Source organism: Tinamus guttatus, unplaced genomic scaffold (assembly GCF_059628265.1).
Source record: "Tinamus guttatus ecotype Peru unplaced genomic scaffold, ASM5962826v1 Tinamus_guttatus_pri_ptg000125l, whole genome shotgun sequence".
Classification (NCBI taxonomy): domain Eukaryota; kingdom Metazoa; phylum Chordata; class Aves; order Tinamiformes; family Tinamidae; genus Tinamus; species Tinamus guttatus.
Window position 1 is genome coordinate 907,860 of NW_028288659.1, and position 19,299 is coordinate 927,158.

Genomic DNA, 19,299 nt, shown 5'->3' on the forward strand with positions numbered 1-19,299 from the left:
GACAACCATGCTGAATGGAGCAAGCCCAGACATCAGGTCACAGAAAGAAAGGAGATAAAAAGCTCACAAATTATGAAGCAGGACCAGCAGTAGAGGATCAGCAGTGAAGAACCCACCATCTGAAAATTGCAATGGAGGCAAATATCCTTCTCCAGGTTACCTCAATATACAAGATGGGACATCTCTTGGACTCCCCCCCACCATGCTGTGACCATTGATTTAAAGGTCAAGGAAAGGGCATTGCAGACCTTAACTGATCCTTAATTTCCTTATTCTTTGGAGCTTCCATAGTCCACCATTGACAAACAGCCTGATAAAGCAAGAATGCCAATGCACACAGCCTTGGGGAATTCCCAGTCATGTCCTGGGAAGAACAGCCATGTGTAGAGCTACTGCTTCTCCTGAGCATTGAAGCTTGCACCTTATCGGCAAGCTTGAATGAAGTACTAAAAGCTGTGCCCTGATGTGAAGCTGTCTGTTGACAACAGCGATTCAAGGCTCAAAATCTGATGAAAACAAGAGCACATGCTTTGGAAAGTGGAGATATGACTAAGGCATTATACCAGTTGCAAATGCCATGTTTAAGTGGCCTGTAGTAAAATGAGAAACAACAGAAGCTAACCTGATAATTAAGACAGATAAAGCTGCACAATTAATACAATTTGTAGTGTGATAAAGCACTGTTTGTAAGGTATCTGTACAAAGCACAATGTCTATTCTTGACCATAAAACAAACTAACAGTTGAGCAAAGTTTTGATTTCTGGAGCACGTAGGTAGAGGCAAGAAACAAGAAATGCATCACAAAATATTTGCATATCAGAAAGGAGTCCTACTTAGTTCAGCTTCATTAGGTTTCACTAGGTCACGTAGAAAAAAAAAAAAAAATGGACACATGCAAGCTTGTCTGAAATTGTACGTTTCAGAGATTATTTCCCACCAGACCGCAAGAACCTCCAAGAGATACTGCTTAAATGCCATGATAGGGAGAGAAATCAGACTTGATTTTCAGATTTGCTACCAATGCACCTACTCAAAATAGTGTCTGCAAGGGCTTCAGCTACGTAAGTCCTCTGTGCATATATGCAAAACACAAAATGATCATCTACGATGAGTTTAGTTACATTATTTTCTTAGAAGAACCAGTAGAGAAATGTAAATCTCTGGGGAGCGTCCAGCTAGGCCTACAAACACCCATTCCAAGCCTTTGGTCTTCTCGTTTCAGTCATTTCAGATCTCAAACTCTCAAGAGAACAGGATAATCTCATTTCAAAGAGAAACTACAAAGATTTGAAAGGCACAAAAAGACTAACCTTTCATGAAACACTACCAGGAAACAGACACTAACCCTCCCACCTTCATAAAACGTTGTCTAATCAAAGAATTACTTAAGCGCCAGATCATTTATTTACTAGAAAAATACAGGCTGTATTTTGAGGTCCATCACAAATTCCCAGACAAAATTAATTTGAAGGCACAACTGCTAACTGTGGCAATAGCAAATAACCACAAGAGAAAGATCATTAACAGCTGGATGTTCTCTACTTGAGTAAGTAGAAACTGCAGACGTTTTACCGGTCCTCTTCAGAACTCCACGTAATCTCATTTTACAGATAGAGTGAGTGGTAGAAACTGTTCTTCAGCAGGTGCATTTATTTTGCCACTGAAAGGAAAGTCCATATTTATGTAAAGCTCTAAATTACATCCTATTAAAATGTCTTGTAGAAACACCCAAACTAATCCAAACAGGATCTTCAGAATTAACAACTGTGGCCACATATTTTTCCAATTACCGTCAATCCTCCCAACACACTAAAACAGTGTATTCAAAGATCTACTAGCAAGCATACACAGCAAGGATAACAAATACATATAAGTGCCAAGTGAAGCATGAATTTAAAAAAGCAGACTCACTCAACCGATGCTCCCTAAAAAACATTGCTGCAATGTTTTCCCAAGAGATCCACACTTCTCCATTCTAAAACATAGGTCATTACGACTTTAAAGTCCAACAAAGTTAATGTTCCCCACATTCAAGCATACACCAAACTGGACTTTTATTGTTTGCCGAGAATAAACATTCCTCTTCATCATGGCTCTTACTGTAAAGAGACGTTCCTGCTGCTCCTCTGGGCTGTCTTCTGTAGAAGACAGAAGCATTTCCACAGAAGTGCAAGCAAGTGAATTATCCCCATCTTCCAGGCAAACCAAGTAGACAGTAGACAGTAGGATTTCCAGCTGAGACTTCTACCGCAGCAGACCACAGTATTAACCCCCACTGTGGAGTCACCCCTCCGATTTGGCCTTGCTGGCAGCGGTTACCTACCAGAGGGCACAGCTAGGAAGCAAGGGCACAAGACGGTCTGTGTCCGATTGCAATGGCCACCTTGTTCCATCTGTTCTGTGGCCCTTCCAGAAAGGTGGGATGCGCCGGAGCTGTGCACAACCTTCAAGAGGAGGAGCGCTAGCTCAATGCAGATGGTGCTAGATGCCCCGATCCACTGTTGGGGGAGGTTTTGATACAATCCCAAGAGTGAGCTTAAGGCACAAATGGGATCAAATGCCATACAACCTTGTAAGCTCTATTCTCACAATAAAGATAGGACAGAGAGAAGAAGAGGAAAAGAAAGATAAGGAAGCTGGAGAGAGGCAGCAAGACTAGTTACCACCACCACCAGTTCAGCTACGTTTTGTTTGCTCTACCTCAGTGCAGGTGATCATCGCTTGAAGAAGAGTTCAGGAAAACAAGCCACGCACAAGAGAAGAACATGCAGTCCTTTTATTGCCTCAGTTCTTGAAGAGCCTGCCCACTTTCATGAACTCTTTTGGTACATGTTGTCTGTGTCATATGTGCCGTGTGCTCCTCTGGTGCTCCTCTTTACCCGACTTAAACGCAAGTGCAGCTTGGTGGGCACTGCTGTCATTGTTTGGGTCTCGCACTGATATCATGGTCTTCCCAGGGACAGGATGCCAAGGCCAAGAAGTGTGAATGGTGTGGCAACAATGTTGAGATAAACACAATCTACCAAGATTGTCATTGTCCTGATTTCCAGCTGATATCACAATCTTCCCAAGGGCAGGATGCTAAGGTAAATGGTGCGATAACAATGTTGGGACAAACACAATGCAAAAGAGTCTCTTACACTAAGGTAATTTATGGATTACCTTCCCACTGGGCTGCTGTCTCAAGACCCCGAATATTACTGAAACCAAATGCCAGGAAATCACGAGGAATGTAAACTAGACCATCAAAATGTCACAAGGGACCTTGAAACAGGAATTATCTGTTACAAACAGGAACACCCAAGAAGGGACCATCTGCCATATCAGCAAACCTTGAGGAATCAGCTCTAAACAATGGAAACACCAACCAAGTGGGGGGAAAGGTAATTCCACCAATTCAAGAAACCCTGTGAGCCAAAAGAGCACAGCGGACAAGCAGTCACTAAAAGGTGTGCAAGAAAAGCTCACCAGTGTTGCAGTTTGGAGTGGGTCAGGAATGCCAGACAACAACTTCATAGAAGCTGAAACTGACTTCGTTTATTAGCTTACATGCAGTACATTTATATGATTCTAACAGTTAGTGATGTAATTACACAGGCTCCTAATTGGTAGACAATGATCTAACTAAGACCCTTACAGCCCCCCTTACTTGTTTAGCTCATCCTTTTAGTTCAACAGCTCTTTTATTCCCTCTGACCTTGGTCTACTTCCTTATCTCCTAGTTAGCAGTCCCTTTGTTCTTTCACTGAAACCTGAAGGCTGGAATTGAGCAGGCCTGCTGGGCAGCCATGTCCGCGGCTCTCTAACCATTCCTCTACACACCAGCCCTGTAACAGCTGATCAAAAAAACGACAACAGAGGTCACTCAACAAACAACAGACTAAGCCTACAAGCACATGCAATGAGGAGGGGAAAAAAAAAAAAAAAAAAAAAAAGAAAGAAAAAGGGGGAGTGAGGGGGGGGGGAAATTACTCTAACCTTAATCTGAGCAGAAGGCTTCCAAGCTCCATATGCCTTGCCAAAATCAAGAAGAAATTACTAGAACAAAGAAGCTAATAGAAGGTGCATGCCTCAATATTTATGACTGGTAGCAGACCAAACAGATTTAATCTCCTTTTTTGGCATATCACTTCATACATGGCAGAACTAGTCATCACAAAGCAGAGCTGAAGGTACCTCACCTGTCGACGCGGGGGTCTCGGACACCACGGACACGATCAATGTGATCAAGCAGTGCCAGTTTATTCAGGGTTCCAAGCGCGCTTATATGCAAGGCTTCCCTGAACACGCGAGCGCTTCTTTACAATGATTGGTTAAGACCCTGCGTCTAACTATGCAGTGTGATAGGCTAACTAGCAGTGTCCACTTACTAGCAGTGTCCTTACATTTAAGGACCGTCCCCCTCTTCCTGTTTGTCTCAACTCTTTGACTCCTTATCTGATTCTCAGCGGAATTCCTTATCTTTTAGTCAGCAGTCCTTTTGATCCTTTTCAGCTAGGTCTGGCGTCCTGGCGCCCATCTGCCCTTTCATCTAGGTCTGGCTTGCTCACAGCATGACCACTGGCCTTCAGAAATCCCACACTCACCTACCGCTTCAACCAAATCTTTATACAATTTCTTCTGGTCAAGACTTTTCCTTTGACTCTGGCTCACCTCTCATATTCAACAACTCTTCAGCTCTTTTAGGATTGTTCTGCAAGTCAAAGCTCTTCTCTTTCATTCCACAGAAAATGGAAACAGAAAAGCTGTCAGAAAAGTGTTCTTCTGCTTTGACTGATTTTTCTCTTTTGCTGACTATTCCCAGAGTCATATCAACACAGACTGTTAGCCCATTCTTTCATCTTACAGTAGTATGTAAGGGAAAACAGTATGACTGATATTCACAATAGCTATAAAATATTAGCCTATTCAATGTTATTTTTTTTCTTTAAGTGGATTAAAACTCAAAGTATCGAATAGAATTGCATTTCAACAGCAGCCATCCTGACCGGAATTGTTTTCCACATCTCTGAAACTGGGAACACAGCGTTCAGCAAAACAGGAGCTCCCACGAACCGAGGGCCCAAAGCTTGGCTGCAGAACAATGCAACTTTGCTCTCTCTACTGCTGGAGTTCACAGCAGGCCTTCGGAGCCCTTAACTGGAAACACTGAAGCTGAATTCAGCACTCACAATACATTTCACTTAGGAACAGTGAAGCTGCACTAACACAACTGTTCTCACTTATGAGACATTAACACTTTAGACACTTGTGGTACATAAAATAAAGCATTTATTTTGTTGCATCTTTTCCCTCTCTCACCAATAAATGTTGCAATACCCTCTTCCTGCTGTCAGTATTGACTATGCTCGAAGATATTGATCTTCCGTCAGCTGATTCTGCTGATCATCCTGCCAGTAAGGATACCTGGCTTCATCATCAATCCTCGCAGTTCACAAAGATGTTGTCCTTGTCTATGGACCACAAATATTTCATCATCTTTGAACATCCAGCAAATTTCATCATCCTAAGTGAATATCCTCTCTATCCACTTGGAAGCTTCTTTTTAAGACTTTTTCCCCTACTGCAAAGATACAGGATCATCAACACAGTCCAAAGCTCAGGAGCACACCAGGGATGAACAACATATCGATAGAGAGTGTGGTGTTAAATGATAAACATATCCAGTATGGGCACACCAACAAGATATCATTTAGTCATATTGGCTAGATCGCAATCCCTGTCTACTGCACTGGTGTGCGGAAGGCCCTCAAGACATCTTGACTTGTCCCATCCAGTCCTAGAAGAAACCTTAGAGATAACCTGGCTCCTAGTCAGACACAACTGGCTAAAACAGAGAACTGTAATAGAAACATGATACTAGTGTGACAGGAGAATGAATGGGAATGGGTGAGGAAGCTCCAGAACAAACAGCCAACAGCACTTAGATTAGCAGGTTAACAAGACCCCAGCGCATCTAAATACAGTTCCCCTGGACAGCTAGGTAAGGAGGTAAAATACAGTGAGTAAAACTTAATGCCTCCCAGAGGTAAAGCAGGATGGATAAACTAATCACCATTGAGCTCCCAATGGCTAAAAAAAAGCATGTACAGAACCAGCACCTCCCTGTCAATCTATGAGCAACCCAAAGGATGTAAGAAATTAATAAATAGACAACTCAGTACACAATCTTATTGGAGGGGAAGGAGATACTTATTTACAGGGGAAGGAGGAAGAAAAAAAAAAAAAAAGGTTGATTCTGCTCATTTGCATTTGTACTTTCATGTATTTCATTCACTCACTCTCTCACATCCACACATACACGAAGACACTTGGTCTTGGTGCAGCCTGACCGAGGTTATCTGGGTTGTCGGTGTGCAATGCAAGCCTAGGAAAGCAGGATAGCAAGACCTTGTCATGTCGGTAGGTTCTGTCTATGCTGTGGTCTTATCAGGGGGCAGGCCTTCTAGTCTCCATAAATATTAGCAGCACATTCCTCCACTTTTGCTGCTGGAAACAGCATTTTATTAATCAGCTAATTATCAGTTAATTATCAGTCCAGGTGGCATTTATGAATCAGTTAATTATCAGTCCAAACCATTATTCTAACCCTCCCTTTGCTTTCTCACACATATTTTGGTGTGCCACACATAGGCGTGAGAGAGAGCGGATGAAAGCACACACTCACATCAAATCACCACACCTTAACCAAGTTCGGATGGTTTAGTAACACCACCAACCAGTGGCAAAGGATACAGTCCAGCTCCTCTGTATTCCTACAGCTCTGGCTTACACAAAATAGACCCATAAAACAATCAACTATAAATATTAAAAATAAAAGATCTTGGTCAGATTTCTCTGGCTTCCACTGAATACAACAGCACTTATACTTGATAACTTTCATGGGCATGTGTTGCAGATAGTTAGGGTCCGGCGGCCGGAAGATATCGCGCTGTACGGAAAGGTAGGGCCCCTAATAGCCAATAGTGTTAGTTTATGGTGTAAGCAGACGGACGTGACGTTGTAAACCAAGCTATATAACACCTCGCTACCCATCAATAAACGCCATTTGCCGTCCACCACATTGGTGTCAGCGAGCCGACGGCCCGAGCGGCCTGGGGGTGGTCGCCGTGCCGTCCCTGAACCAGGTCGCCGCGCCGCTTGAACTGCAACAAACCTTGGAGGACAGTTGGAACATCTTCAGTTGGAAGTGCATTTCATAGTCACTTCCATGAAGTGTGATTGTAAGAGATCCGCAGCTGTAGCATGGGCATACAGGCATTTGCCAGAAGTCATTCTGTACAGGCAAGGAAGTTTTTGGAATCTACTTTATCATACTGGCCTATCCCATCATAGTAATACTCACAACTTAAAAAAATAAATAAATAAAAGGGGGGGAGGGGCTATAGATGTATAGGCTTGACTCAGCATCGGAAGGGTGAAGACAAAACTGATGACAAAATTTAATGTGGCAAAATACAATGAGGTCTGTGGAGTGCTGCATGTTGCCGTTCAAGCGGCGCGGCGACCTGGTTCAGGGACGGCACGGCGACCACCCCCAGGCCGCTCGGGCCGTCGGCTCGCTGACACCAATGTGGTGGACGGCAAATGGCGTTTATTGATGGGTAGCGAGGTGTTATATAGCTAGGTTTACAACGTCACGTCCGTCTGCTTACATCATAAACTAATCGCTATTGGCTATTAGGGGCCCTACCTTTCCGTACAGCGCGATATCTTCCGGCCGCCGGACCCTAACTATCTGCAACAAAGGTTAAGGCACAAAGAATTGCCTTGCACCTTTGGTAGCTCTCAAAGTATTGCTCTCAAGTCATTCAGCACCCACAGACTACTAACTGGAGAATAGTTTGAAGTACATGTATGAGATGCTGAAGTGCAAACTTTAAGAAGTTAATTGAATTTGCCATGCAGAAAAACTGTAACTTTTCCCAAGTACGTACTAGAAAAGTAATTCTGGCATATTTGCATGTTTTGGAGAACATTTATACAAGCAATAGGGCACATGGCCAGCTTAAGAGTATACTGGAAAAAACACTGTGATCATGACTTTCTCTTTTCCTCTTTTCTACTGATTTCTGAAGTTTGCTCTATTCTACTTGAGGTGCCTCCAAGTAGAAAGTCCTCGTGTTTTTGGTTACCCTTTTTATTTTCAAACTGTTGATGCTTTGACATGCATGTTTAAGTAGAAACACAAAGTCAGGCAGATCCCAGCAGGGCCTAGTAATCAAATGCAGGAAAAGCAAAACTCTGTTCCCAATCAGGAAAGGCATCACTGCAAACCTGTGGCTGCAGTTCTAAGTATAGCTCAGAAGTACTTTTTCCTTAAGTTGCCAGTTGAGGTCGAGAGCTTGCATTTCCTTCAGTTGTCAAATTGTAATTCTCAAAAGCACATCCGCTCAGATGTGGTACTTAAGTGTGAACCAAACAACAGATATTTTTTAAATCACTTGCTTCAGCAATTGTTAGAATGTGTCCTTTCAGACACCTGTGGTAACACCACCTCAAAGAGCAGGAACTTTCTGGTCCTTTGCTCCTAGAAGGGACATATCATTAAGCTAAAAGTGCTATTCTTATGGAAGTATCTACACCCAGAAACACCTACTGTTGCAACAGTATCATCGGGCTGTCTCCTATGTGACTGATTGCTAATGATGCATCAGAGAGTCTCCAGGCAGATATTTAAGTGCACATTGCTCTCGAGCAACAGCTTCCAACAACAGCACATGAAGGCAAAGTCAGTAGCAATCAGCTAACACTAACAACTATAATATATATTTCACCATCTTTCTTTGTCACTTTTTTTACTTTGAGTTACCAGCAGGCTCTACAACTGGCTCACAGTCTGGCTTAGCAAAGCAAGAACCACTACAGGAATTAAGGTAGCTAAATATCATCTTCTGGAATTGAACCTTCTCTCCATCAACTCTGCTCTTTCTATGCTGTTCTCTGTCTTCTCTCCTTATCCGTTTTCTAACCTTTAATTAGGGTGTGTGCGGTTTTAACATCCTTCCTGCGACCACTTGTTTTTTATTAGTCACCCACACAGAGAAGAAAGGCTCAGCACCAAGGCAGCAGGTCAGCCACTGGGCTGAGGAGGTCTAGGAGAGCCCAGGCACACGCTGTGACACAGTCACACAAGAGTTGCACAAGCACTGCACGTGCTGCGTTTGCACTATGCCCCTTGCTTGCAAACTGCAGCTCAAAAACAACGACCCTGAGCGGAGGCTCGGAGGATCCCAGGTCCTCCTGGGACAAGCAATGCAGGGAGCCCTTTAGAGGCCTGGCAAGGACTGCCCGGGGAGCGAGCACATGTCCTCATCTGGCTCCGTCACCTCCGGCAGGACAGAGGTGCGGTGGTGAGCGGCCTGACACAGCAAGCCCTGCTATTACATTTCCATCACCTTTCATGGAAAAGATGAACAAAATGAGTTGGTTGCTTGGTATTGTATTTGCCTTTTAAATGCATATATATATCTATAAAGATAACCAAGTACTTGAACATAACTAGCTACATCTAAGGCATGTATCTCTATCTGGCAGCTTTAGAAGTGATATGGTTCACTGGCTTTTGAGAAGTCAGGGTTTGAAGTTCCCTTTCCTGCAGGTAAGGAAGGAGTTTTTCACTAATCCGCAATTAATTTGGTGGAAGATTCGTGTGACAGGAGGGATTTCAAGCTTTGGTGCTTTATGTAGTGAACGGAGCCTAGGTGAAAAAAAAAAAAAAAAAAATGGAAGTTCCTCCAGAAAGCTGGAAGACCAATGAACTGAATAGCTTTAGCTACGACTCAGCAGAAAGGGGGTGGGGGGGGAATATTTCATATTTCATATGAACTGTGCCATAGCATTTTTCTGCCCCAAACATCAGAAACAGTAAATTAACTTTAAAAAAATGCCTACAGATTTGCTGTTTAAGCATGAATATGCTCATGAAAAACAGCTTCTGCCCTTCAGTTACCCACCCAAACCATTTTGGTGAGCCACATGAACAGAATGAATTTGCAGTTTCCGATAAATAGCCTCAACCATCTCTGCACGTTCCCTAGGGCTTTATTACAGAAAGCTTTAAACTGGGGCAACTATCATAAATTGGACTTTTCTCTCTCTCAAAAAAAAGCGTACTACAAAAGTGATCCTAAGGACAGCCCTGCTTTCCCTGCCTGGAGGAAGGGTGGAAAAAAAAAAGAAAAAAAAAAGAAAAAGAAAAAAGCAATTAAGCAATTTAAATATTTCGGGACACTAAGCAATCACTTTAAGAAAATCATGGGATAAAACCCTTCCTAAGGAGCTTTGATTACTAATGACAAGATCCACTCTTCCCATATTTCTCGACACAAGAGCTTATCAGAAGTTGGTTTTGTTTTGTTTTAGGTCATCCCAGGAGGCTAGTTAAGAGCGGGGGAAGGCCTGACATTACCACAGAGCTCTTCGAAAGAGCCGAGTCAACCTCACAGAGATTTCTAGGAAAAACAACCCCTGGCATTCCTACGGGCTTCTGAATCACACACGATGCTGAGAACATCTAGAGGTATTTTAGGGCATACCAGTGAAAACAAAAGGCATCAAGAGCCTTCCAGTAACATGAGGAAGCTCACGAAGCCGCCTGTTTTTAGGGCTATTTGCTTGTTTTTTTTGTATATCGGTTACATGCTTTGCAAACCGAACAAATTAGATGATTCCTTTAGCTACTCTCAAGAGTATCTCACGCTATCCAAATCGCGGACACCTGGCAGCCGTGCGGTGGGGACCCCCCTTCTCCCCCGCGGTACAAGCAGGTCTCCCAGCTCAGCGCCCCCGCTCAGCGTCGCGTGTCCCCTCGGACACGGCACCCGCTCCGGGAGCCACCACCGCCGCCCGCGGGAAGGCTCCGGCCAAGCCGCGGCGAGGAGAGGGACCAGGGAGCTGAGCACGGGCACGGGAAACACCTGGCGCCCCACGCACAGCCCACGGGCCGGGAGTTACCGCTGCAGGGGCCTGTTCCGTTTTGTTTTTATCCCTTCTGGACGGGAGCGCCTCCCGTCCCCAGGCGGAGCCCGTCCCCGCCAGGGAGGCCGGTAACCCGAGCCGCGGCCAGGGCCATGGCGGCACGGGGAGGGCTCGGCAGCCAGGCCGCTCTCCTTCACCGAGCGCCGCCGCGGCCACGCGCCAGCTGCCCCAACTACTGCTGTTACTTGGCGGGTTTGTTTTGGTTTTCTTTGAGGAGGAATTTCCCCCCACCCCCAGCTCCGCACACGAGCCCCCCGCGGCTCGCCCGGCGCCGCGCCCGCCGCGGCCTCCCTCGCTCCCCGTATGCCCCGCGGGGCGCCCGGCCCAGCCCGGCCTCGCCGCCCCTCACCGCGAGGCGAGCCCCGGCGCCCTTCCGGCCCACCACTTACCGCCGAGCCGGCAGCTCCGCCGCATCGCGGCCCCGCGCTCCCGCCGAGGGCAGGAAGGACGGGGGGGACGCAGGGACGCCCGCTTGGCCCTAGCCCGGCCCCGCGGCGACGCCCCTGTGGTTATGGCCCCCCGCCCCGGTACCTCAGCCCGCAGAGCCAGGCTCGGCGGCCGTGGGGGCTCCGGTGCTGCGTGAGGGCCCGAGGCGGCGGGACGGGCGCCAAGCGCCGCCCCGGGGCGAGGCCGCCCTGCGCGCTCCTCCCTCCTCCTGCCCCGCCGCGCGGCCGCCATCTTCTGCCCTGGGCCGCGGCGCGGGGAAGAGGGCGACGTGGAAGGGCCCCTCGGCCTTCCCCATGCCCGGCTCCACGGGAGGCCGCCTGACCGCGTCCCGGTTATGGCCCGGTCTTCTCGCTGGCCGGTTATCGGCTGATACCGCAAGTGGGTTGCGCTGTGATACCGGGGAGCTGCTCACTCCAGTTAACGGCACGAGCTGTTCCTGCTGCGCTCAAAGCGATCGCAGCGCTGCTAGGAGCGATGCTAGGGCAAACAGGACTGTTTCACCAAGGCTGGGCAGTAAGCATATCCCCAGCACAACATTGACGTTTAGCGTTTCCTCTGCTGAGATAAGGACCAGCCAAAGGGCTAACTTAGCACATTTAGCTGATTGTTGATTTAACTCTAGAAGGCAACGGGGCATGCAAAATTACAGCTGAGCTGCTAAGGAAGCTTTAGGGTGATGGCCCAGTGGGTGGTTATCTCTGATTATCTTTGAGTCAGTTGTACAATTCATGATTCACCAGGGCAGGAGCAACTAGACTAAGATATAATGAGATGCAAATTAAATGAAAAGGGATAAAAAAAGTTGCTTGAGGACTGTGACCACCACTGAAGACCTCGGTGTCTGAAAATCAGTCACTAACGTCCTTCTCCAGGCCGCCCTGGCAGGCCAGGCAGGGCCTGTGAGCGCAACACATGTAGTGTGAGCGAGGAAGGCCACAAAATGTAATTAAGGGAGGGTTGTTTTTTAGGGGAGCAGTTTGGGCAGAGAAAAGGAGGTGCAGAGGTGGTGACAGGAAATGGGGAATGACATATAAATCAAGTAAAAAACATAGAAGTATGGGATTTTCTGAGAGTGGGGGTGTGGTTGCCTGCAGATGGTGATGTTCAGAAACAAAGATGTTGTGAAGTAAACACATCCAGTTCCTCATTTCATTTTTAGCCCTATCTGGGATCTCACACACAATTTAATCTGTCTCTGGTGCTTTCTGTTGTGTCTAGGCCTATGTAGAGGGCCATGTTCCATTACAATTACTCTAAATTACTCTGATTTTCATCAAATTGAAGCTTGAGTAACCTTTCCAAGTCAGCTTAGTTTCTTTTTTTTAAAATCCATATATAGCCCATTTCCTTACAATCAAAAACCTGCTTCGATAGCAATGTTGTTCCCAGCATTTTGAAATACAAAGAATATTAATGTCCCCAGCCCCCATATCAACTTCATATTTTGGCTCCTCATTACCAAGGACATAGTTTTGTAATGTGAAGAAAATGAAAGAGATTTAAAGCAATTACATACCAGTAATATGCCGTAATTAGATAGTTATGGCAAATAGTTGAAAAAGTATTGTTTACATATACTGTTTCAAGCCATTAAGGTATAAATTGAATTTTCAGGAACCTTAGAACAAGAAAGTATGTATGATCTAGTCATTGATCCTAGAACAGGACCATATTGGAATGTGCTGAGATATTAGGATGCTACATCCAGATAAAACTATGAGGAAACTTTATCTTAAAGAACATGAAATTACATCAGAACAAAAAATGCTATCAAGCAATTACGTCTTGGTAAATGTAACATGCATGGAGTCACAAGTGTAAATGCTATGTGGAAACTGTATCCTGGTTGGGAAGCCTTGTAGCTCAGTGGAAATGGTGTTGCCAGTGCTGGTAACAGGCCAGAGGCTTTGATCTAACTTTGCACTGCCTCGAGATGGGGATTTGTCAAGACTAGTTTTGTTTGGGCTGGTCTCGGCCTGCCTGGGGCTTTGTCTCGGCTTGTTTAGCGGTAGCAGCCCTTGCTTAACAATCAGGTGACCGTTGCCAAACTTGTTTTAACTGTGTTTTGTGTGCAACTGTGTATTACAGCAGCTTTGATGTGTCTCTGTGTAACTACATGTGTAACAATAAGTAGTTATTCTGTGCAGAGTGAACTACATGTGACCCTAATGCAGAGGAGTAGCGGCATGGGAGGAGAGCGGGGGCCTTGAAAGTGCAGGCACGAGGTGATACCAGAGGCCCCAGGGTTACATATATCACCAGTGGTTAATTACTGTTCACTAAAGGAATGCAGCCTTGGGAGATGGTGAAACTGTTTTTAAGGATAACAAAGAGAACAAAGAGCAAGTATCTGACATAATATAAAATATACCATGTCTACTGAATTTAGCTATAGGAAGAAATTGTGAAGCAATAAAGAGCGAGCATGGTGTAGCACTTGGGAAAACATACAAAAATAAACCCAAACCCTAGACACTAGAGCAAGGAACACCATTATCATCAAAATCCTCCCAGTAAAGAACATGGCCCACTCATGATTTACCAAAGTTCTTTTTGGAGGTAACTGTTAACCTTAGGAAACAGAGAGACCAAGGAAGAGTGAGTATAACACCAGACAAAAGGGATATGTTCTAGAAAGTGCATGCACATCAATGTTAACTCTATGATCTTTTCTTGTAATAATTGGATAAATAGGACTATTAATGTTAGTACCATTGTAACTGAGGTAATAATAAAGCTTTGCTTAAGTTGTTACATAGATCGCTGATATTATGCTGTGGTACTTAGTTCAGTTTCATCTTATTAAAATGAAATACACTACTGATGGTTATGTTTGCTCTCATTACCTCTGCCTGAAGCCCATTGTAATAGGGATGCAGCAATGGGCCCAGAGATCCGGTTCATTTAAAAATTCGGACATAGTTGATGAGTCAGGCAATACAAGTCTTAAAAACTATTTCCTTCTGTCTATACTTTAAAGAGGATTTTAGGGCTCTGTCCATACATACTTCAGATTTTCATTCTGTCCAAACATGGGCTGAATCATCTGACTCTAGTGCTGAGTGTTTTCTGGATTTGTGGCTGGGATCAGCTTGCCTTTTGACGTTTTTGTGACAAGACTCTTGCCAGTGCCACTGGCATGATGGTTAAAAAGGATGTCTCGAATCTGGCATTTTTAGCCTTGGAGACTGAAAAGCTGCCAGTGTTAATTGTCTTGGGATCTCTTTCTCCTTTGCGTCTCACTCATGCTCTCTTTCCTTCCTCAGCAACTGTGTTAGCAGATACGCTATTTCTCTATCCTGAGAGGAGGGAGCAAAGCTAAAAGCAGAATCACAGCCCTAGACATCAGGAGAGCAGACTCTGGCGTCTTCAGGGACCTGCTTGGAAGGATCTTATGTGATAGGGCCCTAGCAGGAAGAAGGACCCAGCAAAGTCAGTTGATATTCAAGGATCACCTCCTCCAAGCTCAAGAAAGGTCCATCGCAATGAGTAACAAAGGATCAAGGGAGGCAAGATGAACAAGGATCTTGCAAAACTCAAACGAAGGAAGTGTACAGAAGATGAAAGCAGAGACAAGTAACCTGGAGAATATAGGGACATTGAGTATGCAGGGATAGGACTACGAAGGCCAAGGCCCATTTGGAGTTTAACATGGTGAGGGAAGCCAAGGACAACAAGAAAGACTTCTTTAAATACATCAATAATGAAAGAAAGAGTAGGGGGAATGTGGGCCACTACTGAATGTGGCAGGGACCCTTGTGACAAAGGACGCAGAAAAGACAGAAATGTTTTTGATGGGCCCTGAACACTTCAGGGTACTTTTGTACTTTGGGAGTTGACAGTCATTGTGATCTTTGTCCTTCAATCTTGTCCCACTTGTTCCTGAGTTAACTTTGATGAATTACTCCTTTTTGTCTCCTTCTCTGAGCAAATTATGGCTCCAGTCCTGTTCCAGTCCACTCTATCAAAATTGTATTTTTTTCCCTTCTCTCTAAATTACCAGTTATTCCAAGTGGTTTATACTTTTTTGTTTGTTTGTTTGCTTTTGTTTTGTTTGTTTCCAATGAATGAATCTAATTGGTTTTGTTTTACAGTCAAGTGGTAGTTGCAGAAAGCTTTCCATTAACTGACCCCCTTTGGACTCTCTGCCAACCAAAGTAGCAGTAATGCAACAAAATTCACTACCAGACCATATAGTGTGCATCCAACTGATCTGGCCAGGATTATTTGTGCATAGCAAGTATGACAAGGGAAGATGAAGCTCTCTATATGTCTCAGGGTCCTCCTCACTGCTGAGAACAAACTGCTTTTGGATGTGCCTTATATAGGCTTTAGTTGTTAACGGTTACTGTAATCTTTTGACACAATATTGTGTTTTGCCTTTCGTGAGGCTTGGGCAACATTGCTGAGTCACTGCATACATTCCAAATAAAAGTTTTGAGTTCATTTGCAGAATTAGGGTTTCAAATTGCCCTCTTTTTGTGTATATGTATATCACTGATATAATTTATTTAGATAAAATCATAGTTTCACTTGTTTGTTCCACAGTCAAACAAGCTCTAGCTGAATTCACTGTAGAAAAGCCATTCCCATCTCTTACTTTGGATTGTTACAATTCTTTTGAATCCTTCCCCTGAGTATACAGAGCACCTCAAGGTATCATATAACCAAGTCATCCATTTATCAAAAAGTTGAATTATACGTGCATTAACATTAGACTATTAGAGGGCCAAAGAAAAAAGCTCATTAATCTCTGAGTCTGTCTACTCATCTCTGTCAGTATGGGCATCCCCTCTGAGAGAGGAGCTTGCATCCCCATAGTCCAGTAGCTATTTCTTTGGAATGCCCTCTAATTACCCACTACTGTGTTTGCTTTTTTTAGAGGTAGGGGAGGGTAGCTCAGTTCAAATCACCCCTCGCTCCCGTGATGTCCACGTGGAAGGTCTGTGTACAGCTGGACGCTGACTCTTTCAGTTGGCTCTCCAGAATTTCCTTCCTCTTTGTTCAGCAATGCCAGGTTTCCTGTTTGTGTCTCTGGACCAGCAAGTGGGGGAAGTGAGAGCTTCTTGCCCTCGCTGACTCAGCTCTCTGTTCACACTTTTGTCTGTTCACTGTGGTGGACTGATGGCCACACTGACATTTCTCACCTGTTATGCTCTTTTTAATACAAATTCTTTCAGTCTAGGGTAATTTACACTGTCATGAAACATGCCAAGGTGTGTTCAAACATTTGTGGATCTATCAATCTAGCATATAATGTCATAAGACTTGGAGCTTATCAAATACCCTAGAAGTAACCCTACAGTTTTTTTGGCTCATGTGAGAAATGTGTGAAAAATATGTGTGTCATGCACAAAATTATAGAAAACTTGAAAACTTACATCAAATTTTGTACTGAAACAAGAGTGAAAACAAACTCTGGACAATGAGTCATAACAGTCCAAGTTGCCATTTGTCCACCTTATCTCTTGGTTTTCTGTAATTTTCACATGTAAGGCCCTCACTCACATTACAGTTTGATGGAGATATACTGTCCCCAAACCAGACTGGTAATGCTTTGCCTTTGGCTAGAGATAAATTGAGAAAGAATATATAGATGTATCATTTTTCTGTGTAAAAATCTTCTTTAACATGCTTCATTTTTTATTTAAATGCTGAGCGGCATAAAGCCTTACATTTGTCAGTTTGCATCCAAGTTTATCCGCAAGGTGATCTATCAAGAGGTCAGTCTCTGGCCTTCAGGAATACGACAGCTGTCTGAACGGGTGCCTTTCCGTTTAGTCATTGGTTTGGGTAGCCTGAACTTGGCTGAGGCGTGTTTAGAGGCTCCATCTTTGTGATCTATGGTAATTAAAATGTTAATTCTTTCCTTAGGGTTTCTCTAATGGCTTTATTGGATTTCTCTATGTTCCCATTACCTTAGGGACAGAAGTGTTTTATACCCTGCATTTTATGTGTGATTGGATTATATGGTTTTTAAAGTGCCTCCTCTGGAAATCATGTTTTCTGGGAGATACAGACAGAAAGCTGTATGACAGCCTTTTCTAGGAGTTTCAATCAAGTTGGTTAATGACATCCACAAAGATAAGTAAATAATTCTTTTTTTCTTGCTATAGTTCCCAGGGACCTTAGGTAAGTGATGTGAATATCATGGCAATGGCCATGGCTCTGGTGTTTGAAGAAGAATCTGTGTTCTGCTTTGGTTTATTAAAGTTGACTCATCTGACTAATCAAGTTTTGAGCCACTGGACTCTTTTTTTTTTTTTTTTTTAATCTCATTTATTGCTTGTCAGGGGGATTTTCAGGGTTATCAGATTAAAACCTGTCTGGGGTACAGTGCTGTATGACCTAGCACAGTATCTTCCTGCTTTGTATGGGCAGGACCATTGCTTCTGCAGATTTCCTGCACATCTGTGGGGTTTTAAAATAATCTTTTATGTGTATGTGTTAGCACATTTATGCGCATGTAACACATTTATGATAGGTTCTTTCACACTGTTTGACTAATCTTATGGAGTTTGTCACAGGCAAGCTTAACCGCAAAACATCCACTTTAACCACATAACCTAAGCAAATTACAGAAGTTATAAACCATGAGGCACAAAAGCCTGAGTAGATGAGCAAGTGGTGATGCAGGGGGGTGGAAATGGCAGGATGTTATGTATCTTTCAACATGCAGAAGACATTTGTATCAGAGATACTTTGTTCTGGATTCATAAGAATATGTGCTGGTCATAGCCCCAGAGCAATGTCTGGACTACAAAGCAACTGCTTTCCCTTACAAACATAAGGTTATATGAAGTTATTTATCTCCTCAGGCACAAAGAAATATGGGAATTCCATGTTAACATAAATTTCTGTTTAAAATCACCATAAGCACTTGCATATCAACATAAAGAGAGTTTATATGACCTTTTTCTTTAGTTATGCATCAAGTGGAGATTGATGCCTCTACAGCTGTACTAGAATTACACTAGAAATTTCCAAGTATGGACTAGCATTTGCACATAACTCTCTGGCCATTGCTGAAACAGCAAAAAATATCGTTTTGTTTTGTTTCAATTTTTTGTTTTCTGTGACTGCTGTGATTTGATGTGAGGGGTGCAAATTTGGTAAGAGATGAATCCTCTTGCATTCCAGTCAATCCTCAAAGGTTGGAGGGACTGAAGGTGGCTGGACTCATCTCTTAATAGGGATACCAAGTACTGTGGTAACTATAAACCCGGCTCTGGTAGTACTGGATTCACAGTCTGTTGACCGTGGATCCAGTCACCTTCCTAGGAGAGAATCGAGTTCCCAAATAGTGTGATCAACTATAAACTCGACTCTTGCAGTACCGGATTCACAAACAGACTGAACTGTAGGTCGATTGCCTTCCAAACAGCCAACCGAGTTCACAAATAGTATGATCAGCTATAGGCCCAACTCTAGCAGTATCGGTTTCATGAACAGTCTGTCATCTGTTTCATCCGATCGCCTTCCAAACAAGTAGTCGAGTTCACAAATAGTGTAACTTATTCAAATGCAACATTTGGAGAATGGGTTTCAGATGTCAGTACAGGAAATTCTCTACTACAGTGTGGGGTTCTTAGCTAGTGCCTAGTGTACAAATGCGCAATCATCACTTACCCGGAAGATGGGAGAGGACTCTCAGTCTTGAGGAGTCTCCTCAGGCTGCGTCCTGACCCAAGGGGAAGAAAGGGGTTCCGCCTGTCGACTGATCCAGAAGTTATGATGGAATCTTCACTCTCTTCTCCTCCTCCTTCCTTAGTTCCTCTTCCTCCTTTCCCCGTTCCTTCTTCCTACTATATTCCTCCTTAGTTTACTTTTTGTATTTTTTCTTTTACATTTAGGTGGAGCTTGAGTGACTC

General features: G+C 44.1%; 1 protein-coding gene across 2 annotated transcripts in view; it reads right to left on the reverse strand.

The window, feature by feature from the left end:
- RESF1 (retroelement silencing factor 1) overlaps positions 1-11,425 on the reverse strand; it is a 29,381-nt gene extending 17,956 nt beyond the window's left edge. For both annotated transcript variants that reach the window (XM_088521548.1, XM_088521547.1), the window contains exon 1: positions 11,371-11,425. The gene's annotated coding sequence lies outside the window, so the exon portion shown is untranslated. The remainder of the gene's footprint in view (positions 1-11,370) is intronic.
- Positions 11,426-19,299: the final 7,874 nt, after the last annotated feature.